The sequence below is a fragment of the Somniosus microcephalus genome, chromosome 9 (assembly GCF_052327205.1).
Source record: "Somniosus microcephalus isolate GS21.2 chromosome 9, FLI_Smic_1.0, whole genome shotgun sequence".
NCBI lineage: Eukaryota > Metazoa > Chordata > Chondrichthyes > Squaliformes > Somniosidae > Somniosus > Somniosus microcephalus.
This window is the reverse complement of record NC_140995.1, coordinates 60,108,869-60,117,652: the sequence shown is the minus strand read 5'-3', so window position 1 is coordinate 60,117,652 and position 8,784 is coordinate 60,108,869. Positions and strand designations below refer to the sequence as shown.

Sequence of the window (8,784 nt, the reverse complement as noted above, 5' to 3'; positions counted from 1 at the left end):
GGGACGAGTGGAAGACGGCATTCAACACACCTACTGGGCACTATGAGAACCTGGTCATGCCCTTTGGATTGACCAACGCCCCTGCTGTGTTCCAGGCGCTCATCAACGACGTCCTCCGAGACATGCTGAATCGCTTTGTCTTTGTCTACCTGGATGACATCCTCATTTTCTCCAACTCTTCACGATCATGTCCAGCATGTAAGGCAAGTCCTGCAACATCTGCTTAACAACCTCTTGTTTGTCAAGGCTGAGAAGTGTGAGTTTCACGTTTCCACGGTTTCATTCCTGGGCTTCATTATCTCCAGCGGCAATATCCAAATGGACCCTGGCAAGACCCAAGCTGTCCGAGATTGGCCACCACCCACCTCTCTCAAACAGGTGCAACGCTTTTTGGGGTTTGATAATTTCTATTGGAGATTCATCAGGAACTTCGGCACCATTGCTGCCCCTCTCAACACCCTCACCAAAACCGCTTCCACCCGGTTCAGTTGGTCCGCTGAGGCTGCGCAGGCTTTCAAGGATCTCAAGCGGCGCTTCACGTCTGCTCCTGTCCTCGTGATTCCGGATCCCTCACTCCCCTTCATTGTCGAGGTAGATGCCTCTGATATAGGAGTGGGTGCCGTTTTGTCCCAGCGGTCTAACGACAACAAACTGCACCCTTGCGCTTTCTTTTCTCACCGACTCACTCCTGCAGAGCGAAACTATGATATTGGAAACAGGGAACTACTAGCAGTTAAGTTGGCACTGGAGGAGTGGAGACATTGGTTGGAGGGGTCTAAACACCCGTTCATTGTCTGGACAGACCATAAGAATCTGAAATAACAACAGAAAATGCTGGAAAAACTCAGCAACATCCGTGGAGAGAAATTTGAGTTGACGTTTCGGGTCGAACTCTTCTTCAAAACTGGAAAGAAAAGATAGATCGGAGGCAGGGCTGCGATTGGACAAAAGAATAAAAGAAACAAAAGAAGTAAAAGAGACAATAAAAGGTATTAGAAGCTAGACGAGATCCTATATCCAGGAGGCCAAACGGCTTAACTCCCATCAAGCTCGCTGGGTACTGTTTTTCAATCGTTTCGACTTTGTCCTGTCATATCGTCCAGGGTCCAAGAATCTCAAGCCTGATGCTCTCTCCAGGCAATTTGATCCACCTGAGCAGGAGAGACAACCAGAACCTATTCTTCCAACTTCTCGAATTGTAGCACCGGTTCGCTGGGGGATCGAGACGCTGGTCAGAAAGGCGCAACAGAGGGAGGCAGACCCTGGCAACGGCCCACCAGGTCACCTTTTTGTTCCCAACACGGCACGCTCAAGTTCTGCAGTGGGGGCATTCGTCTCAGCTCACCGGTCATCCAGGCACATCCAGGACGCTGGAGTTTCTTCGCAGAAGGTTCTGGTGGCCCACCATGGAGAGGGACGTAAAGGCATTCGTGGCAGCTTGTGCTACTTGTGCACGAAACAAGAACCCTCGATCCCGCCCCCAGGGTTTGTTGCATCCTCTCCCCATTCCCACCCGCCCCTGGTCACACCTCTCTGTGGATTTCATCACAGGCCTTCCACCATCTCAAGGCAACACTGTCATTCTGGTCATCGTGGATCGCTTCTCCAAAGCCTGTCGCTTTCTGCCCTTGCCCAAGCTTCCCTCAGCCCAAGAGACAGCCGAGTTCATGGTCCAGCATGTTTTCAGGTTGTTCGGTTTGCCTCTTGACATCGTCTCTGACCGTGGTCCACAATTCGCCTCCCGGTTTTGGAGAGCTTTCTATAAGCTCCTTGGAGCTACTGTCAGCCTTTCCTCGGGTTTCCGCCCTCAGTCTAACGGTCAAACGGAATGGATCGATCAAGACCTGGAGACGACCCTGAGGTGTCTTGTGTCCGCTAACCCTGCGACCTGGAGCCGTCACATCGTCTGGGCTGAGTACGCGCACAACACCTTGCGCTGCTCCTCCACAGGAATGTCGCCATTCGAGTGCCAGTTCGGGTTTCAGCCTCCACTGTTCCAGGAGCAGAAGCTCGAGGTGGGGTTCCCTCCGTGGAGAAGTTTGTCTAGCGCTGTCGACGGACCTGGAGGAGAGCGCGGCTGGCTTTACAACGAGCTTCTCGGCAACGACGGATCCAGGCCAACAAGCGGCGCAGACCAGCTCCTTCATTCCGTCCTGGTCAGAGGGTCTGGCTTTCTACTCAGGATCCCCCGCTGTGGGTGGAGTCCCGCAAGCTGGCGCCCCGTTTCATCGGTCCCTTCACGGTGTTGAGGAAGGTCAACCCAGTGTCCTACCGTCTCCAGCTGCCTCGCTCCATGCGGATTCATCCCACCTTCCACGTCTCCTGGCTCCGGCCAGTGGCCATCAGTTCCCTGGTGCCCGCCATGAGGCCTCCCCCTGCTCCCCGCATCATCGACGGCCAGCCTGCCTACACGGTCCGTCGCCTGATGGACTCTCATCGGGTTCGCGGGGGCCTCCAGTTCCTGGTGGATTGGGAGGGGTATGGTCCGGAGGAATGCTCCTGGGTCCCGGACCAGAACATCCTGGATCGCGACTTGGTGCAGGACTTTCTTCGTCATCGCCATGGACCTACTGGGGGCACATCGGGGGCCGTTCCTGGGGGGGGGGGTCCTGTCAGGAATGACCCAGGTTCTGCCTCGCCTTGCCACCAGAGGGCACCATGAACTCTTAATTGTTTCCTTCTTTCTTCCTAATCATACTCACCTGTGCATGGTTATATGCCTGCTATTTAAGTGGTGCTTAGTTTTATGTCCAGTGCTCAGTCTTGAGTTTCACACTGCCTTGTGATCCTCTTGCCGGCCTGCTAGCCTGCATCTGTGCTGTTGTTATTTTGTTGGTTTCTAGTAAAGTCTACCTTTGTTTATGCAACCTAACCTCTGCCTCAGTTTGCCTTCCTGCAGTTGGGTTCACCCAGTGCCACTCGTCACAGAATAGTTAACAGGAAGTGCAAGCTGGTGTATGATTTTTCACATATAGTTAGATAAATTGAAATACATTTCACCCATTTCTTTTCCAAGGCGGCCCAGAAATTTGGGTCGGGGTCTTCCCGCGGGTGCAAGCCCCCGACCTGCACTTACCTTGCGCGCCGGCAGTTGAGCTGTAGGGCCCCGTGGAATTCCACTCCGGGGCCTGGCCCAGCTGCCGGCGCGCTGTGCTTGCATGTCCCAGGGGTGTAGTTAGTGCGATGCGTCCCCTGGGATCACGTGAGCCATGGGCAGCCAATCGGAGGAGGGAAAAGCCCATTCATAAGATTGACAGGAAGACCTGTCAAAACTTATAAATACTACGGGCCCCAAAATAGCAGTAAATCTTCAAATAATTTTTTTTTAATTCACACTTTTTAAATAAACTATAAATTACATTAAATAACTATTTTAAACAATAATTTAAATTTTTGAAAAAAATAATTTTATATTCTAACGGGGCTAAAAATAAACTTACCTTGCTTTAAAGTATTTAAAAATAGTAAACCTGTGGAAAAACTGTTTTAATTTTAATGAATTGACCACTTACCTTGCAAAAAGCAGGCCTTGCGCCTGCTTTTTAAATGTGTAAATCCTGCAGGCTTACCCTCCCAGGAAAACCTGTAAAAAAAAAAAAAAACGAAGTTCAAATTGCGCGCACAGCCTCCCCTGCGCGCGTGTTCAACCTCTGAACCCCTTCGTTCAGAGGATTGGAAGTGCCGGTTTCCCGCGCATGCGCAGTGCATGCAGAAAACCAGCACTTCCATTCGGCCTACGGGTGAGTACCCCGTGCGCACTCACCCGTGGAGACCCGAATTTCTGGGCCGGTATTTTATAACATTTTAGGTGCTCATTTGACGAGCCTATGAAATACTTTGTTTGTAAAGTGTCTTATTTGCTCCTGCATGCCAGCTCCTTATTTCCATTGATGTACAGATAAGAACACCAGCAGCATGGGGTCTGTTCATTGGGTGCATCTGACACTGTGTTCACCTGTGGAGACTCACACTAACAATGCCCTCGGTTATAGCAGCTGCAAGACAGAAATTATTTTCTCAAAGAAAATGGTGAACGTGTAAATCAAAAAAAATGCACATGTGTAATAAAGACAGCCTCAATACACAGTCGAGTGCACAGTGAGAGACAAGTCTAGTGCACTCTATACACAGTCAAGTCTAGAGTTAGAGGCAAGTGTAGTGCACTCAGTACACAGTCGAGTGTAATTTATAGATGGTTTATCTCATTGAAACATACAACATTCTTACAGGACTTGACAGGGTAGATGCAGGGAGGATGTTTCCCCTGGCTGGGGAGACAAGAACCAGGGGTCACAATCTCAGAATAAGGGGTTGGCCATTTAGGACTGAAATGAGGAGAAATTTCTTCACTCAGAGGATGGTGAATCTTTGGAATTCTCTACCCCAGAGGGCTGTGGAGGCTCAGTCGTTGAGTATATTCAAGACAGAGATTGACAGATTTTTGAATATTAAGGGAATCAAGGGATATGGGGATAGTGCAGAAAAGTGATGAGGTAGAAGATCAGCCATGATCTTATTGAATGGCGGAGCAGGCTCGAAGGGCCAAATGGCCTACTCCTGTTCCTATTTCTTATGCTCTTATGTTATGTTCTTATGTAAGTGTCATGCACTCTGTACACAGTCGAGTGTACAGTTAGAGGCAAGTGTAGTGCACTCTGTATACAGTCGAGTGTACAGTTAGAGACAACTGGCCTAAACCCCACCCGTAAGGGAGGATTCTTGCCCAGGCCTCCCCACCTGTCCCTGGCCATTTTCACCTCGGCCCCACCCCCGAGCAAGGGGAAAATCTACAAATATTGTCTCTCTTCGGGGTCTGGGCTATTCTCCTGGCCTGAGCCCCATTGCTCACCCTGTGTACCAGCCAGCAGAGAAACATAAGGAATAAAAACAGTAAATGCTGGAAATACTCAGCCGGTCAGGCAGCATCTGTGGAGAGAGAAACAGAGTTAACGTTTCAGTCGATGCTGCTCCCATCGACCTGAAACGTTAACTCTGTTTCTCTCTCTACAGATGCTGCCTGACCTGCTGAGTATTTCCAGCATTTTTTGTTTTTATTTCAGATTTCCAGCATCCGCAGTATTTTGCTTTTGTATTAGAGAAACACCAGGTCCTGTTCCAGCCTCAGGAGATGAATACCCAGTTTAGAGAGCTTCCATTCCCGCCTTCTGCCCCCACCCCCCTCCCCCCCACCACCGTTTGCCCTGTATGGCCCAGGTGGACTTCCCACCAGGAAACTCCCGGTTACAAGCAGGCCCACTTCTTCCAGCTTTCTGCCATTTCCTTGGGGATTCTACCAGTCGCGACAGATCAGCAGAACTTCTGGGGCAAGCTCTTGTGAGTCTAAATAAGTGTGAAATTACTATTGCACATGTAATCCTGAGTTAGTTGCTGTGAGCCCAGACTAGTTAACATTTGAATGTGTTTTATTGGTACAGTATGCTGTTCAGCCCAATACAACTTGGCAGCTATTTGCTGTTTGGGTATGGCACTTGCGTTCGCACTTTGCACAAATGTCAGCATTGCCATTGTGGAAATGGTCAATGGTACAAGCTCACCGGAGAGAGCCGCCTGTCCAACATGTTCAAATTCTAGCCCTGAATATTACATCAAGAAGGTAAGTGAAGTGGCAGCATTTCAAATAATGTAGAGCTGCTACTCCCAGCGCTGAGCTTCGCCTGGCAGTAGCACATTTCAAAAGTTTGCGGACGACACCAAATTGGGGTTACAATTAATACTGAGGAAGACTGTGACAAAATACAAGACATTAATTCATTTGTAGAATAGGTGTGTAATTGATAAATTAATTTCAATATAGATAAGTGTGAGGTGGTGAATTTGGTAGGAAGAATAGGGAGACCACATAATCCTTGGAAAATAAGAGTATAAAAGGGATAGAGAAGCAAAGTGATCTAGGGGTACAGATATACACATCACAAGTAGCGGTGCAGGTTAATAAGCCATAAAAAAGCAAACCAAGCACTGGTGCAAAAAAGATTCACAAGGATGATACCAGAACTGAAGACTGAACAGGTTGGGGCTCTTTTCTCTGGAAAAGAGAAGATTCAGAGGTGACCTAATAGAGGGCTTCAAGATTATGAAAGGGTTTGATATGGTAGACGTAGAGAAGATGTTTCCACTTGTGTGGAACACTACAACCAGAGGCCATAAATATAAGATAGTCACTAATGAATTCAATAGGGAATTCAGGAGAGACTTCCTCACCCAAAGAGCGGTTAGAATGTGGAACTCGCTACCAAAAGGAGTTGTTGAAGCAAATAGCATAGATGCATTTAAGGGGCAGCTAGATAAGTGCATGAGAGACAAAGGAATAGAAGGATATGCTGATAGGGTTAGATGAAGTAAGGTGGGAGAAGGCTTGTGTGGAGCATAAACACCGGCATAGACCAGTTGGGTCAAATGGCCTAATTTTGTGGTGTAAATTCTATGTAATTCTACTATTTACTCTTTGTTCTATTCCCCTGTGTTTTTTTGTGAACTTTACTTTGAAATCCACACACGTCTCTGTGCACCACTGAACTCCTCTAAACTAGTATTAAAAAATGGGGAGCTAATCTGAATAAGCAGTTCATCCACCTGCTCCTACCTAATTAATATGCAGACAATCCCTCCTCAACCACTCTGGTTTATCCCAAAACAGGCTCAATTATCTAAAAATCCTAAATCTACCTGACAGACAATAACCAGCTGACCACTCATTTACCCCTTTCATTCTGCTCACGACTCATTACTTTTACTCTTCATGGAACCTCTCTAGCTGCCCCTCAACTTTTGCACCTACTGATTCCCAATCACAATTTAATGAGCTGCTGACACTCCCTGATCAATCCAACTCTTCAGTAATCTTGCCTGCTCCTTTTAGAATTAAATTTCTTCTTTCACGTTCATCAAAGATATTAGGATTGAGGAATGGAACACTTCCCTTTTCAGATACTCAGTACCAGTACCTAGGTCTCCTAGTTCAGGTATAGTTCAATTAGACATTCAGTAAGGCTCCCTCTGCTATGCCCCAACAATGTGCCTCAGCTTCAACCTCAGAACAGCAACAACAACAACTTGCATTTATATAGCGCCTTTAACATAGTAAATAATCCCAAGGTGCTTCACAAAAACATAATCAGACAAAAAAAATTGACACCAAGCCAAAGAAGGAGACATTAGGACAGGTGACCAAAAGCTTGGTCAAAGAGGTAGGTTTTAAGGAGTGCCTCAAAGGAGGAGAGAGAAGTAGAGAGGTTTAGGGAGGGAATTCCACAAATTAAAGCTTAGATAGCTAAAGGCGTGATTGCCAATGGTGGGGAGACGGAAGTTGGGGATGCACAAGAGACCAGAATTGGAGGTGTGCAGAGGTCTCAGAGGCTTGTAGGGCTGGAAGAGGATGTAGAGATAGGAAGGGGTGAGGCCATGGAAGGATTTGAACACAGGGATGAGAATTTTAAATCTGAGGCATTGGTGGACCGAGAGACAATGTAGTTCAGCGACCACAGGGGTGATGGGTGAGTGGGACTAGGTGCGAGTTAGCATATCAGCAGCAGAATATTGGATGAGCGCAAGTTCATGGAGGGTGGAAGATGGGAAGCTGGCCGGGAAAGCATTGGAATAGTAAAGTCTGGAGGTAACAAATGAACAGATGAGGGTTACAGCAGCAGATGGGCCGAGGCAGGGGTGGAGATCGGCAATGTTACGGAGGTGAAAGTAGGCAGTCGTGGTGATCGAAAGGATATGATGGAGAGTATCCACCAGCAATGCACCCTGTAATTTGTTTGGAGGCCACACGGCTTCTTTAGCGGGCTGTGATGCCGATTCAACATACCACGCATCCTCAGTCTTTCTATTTAAAGCGCAGGACCCCTGCAGCTTAAAGGGAACATTGTCTACAGTCCACCATTTTATACATTTCCCACAAAAGTTTGGGACAGTTTTGTGTAATAAGAACTGGATTGAGACGGCACAAACCCATTACACCCCAGCAGCCATAGGAGACTTTCATCCCCTGGGCTCGATTTTAACACAGATCTCAGCAGTGAAAGGCCAGTGTCTGACACACTATGAGACCCTGTTCCCAGCGGTGAAAGGGCAGTGTCTGACACATTGTGAGACGCTGTTCCCAGAGGGAAAGGCCAGTGTCTGACACACTGAGACCCAGTCCCCAGAGGTGATAGGCCAGTGTCTTTGCTAAGTCACACCCTCTCTAGCACCTTTGATGGTCTTGTCCCCACTAAAATCATTACACTCTCTCACCCTAGTCATTCCCCTGATATACCCCTTATCTTCACTTCCTTTTTGTCCAAGGGATGCAAACTTGAACATCTTTGGTGGACAACTGGTCTAACCAGCCATCACCAGATTTGGCTCGATCATATAAAGCACTACCAGGTCCTGCTCTCCATTGTTAAAATGGCCCACTTTTCTAAGATCATCCAGGAAGGCAAAGATAACACCAGGCTTCTCTTCTCTACCACTCACCATCTTCTCAAACCACTCTCCCCTGCCTCCTCCTCCCTCACCTCTAACAATAAATGCGAGGTGCTCAAGGACTTTTTAGTTAAAAAGACGGAGAATATTCATTCAACTGCCTCTGCTATTTCCCTCTCTTCCCCTAGCCCACTGGGCCTTACCCTCTCTTACGCTTTCAAAACCCATCTTGTCAATGAGACTGACCTCCTGCTTTCTCAACCTTATTCCTACTAAATTACTGACCATTCAACTTCCCTTCCTGGCTCCCATGTTAGCGGATATTGTTAATGGCTCTCCCCTCAGGTATTG

The 8,784-nt window shown here is 47.8% G+C and overlaps 1 pseudogene; it reads left to right on the top strand.

Moving 5' to 3' along the window:
• The first annotated feature begins 5,482 nt into the window (after positions 1 to 5,482).
• LOC147112407 (sialin-like) overlaps positions 5,483 to 8,784 on the top strand; it is a 69,082-nt pseudogene continuing 65,780 nt past the window's right edge.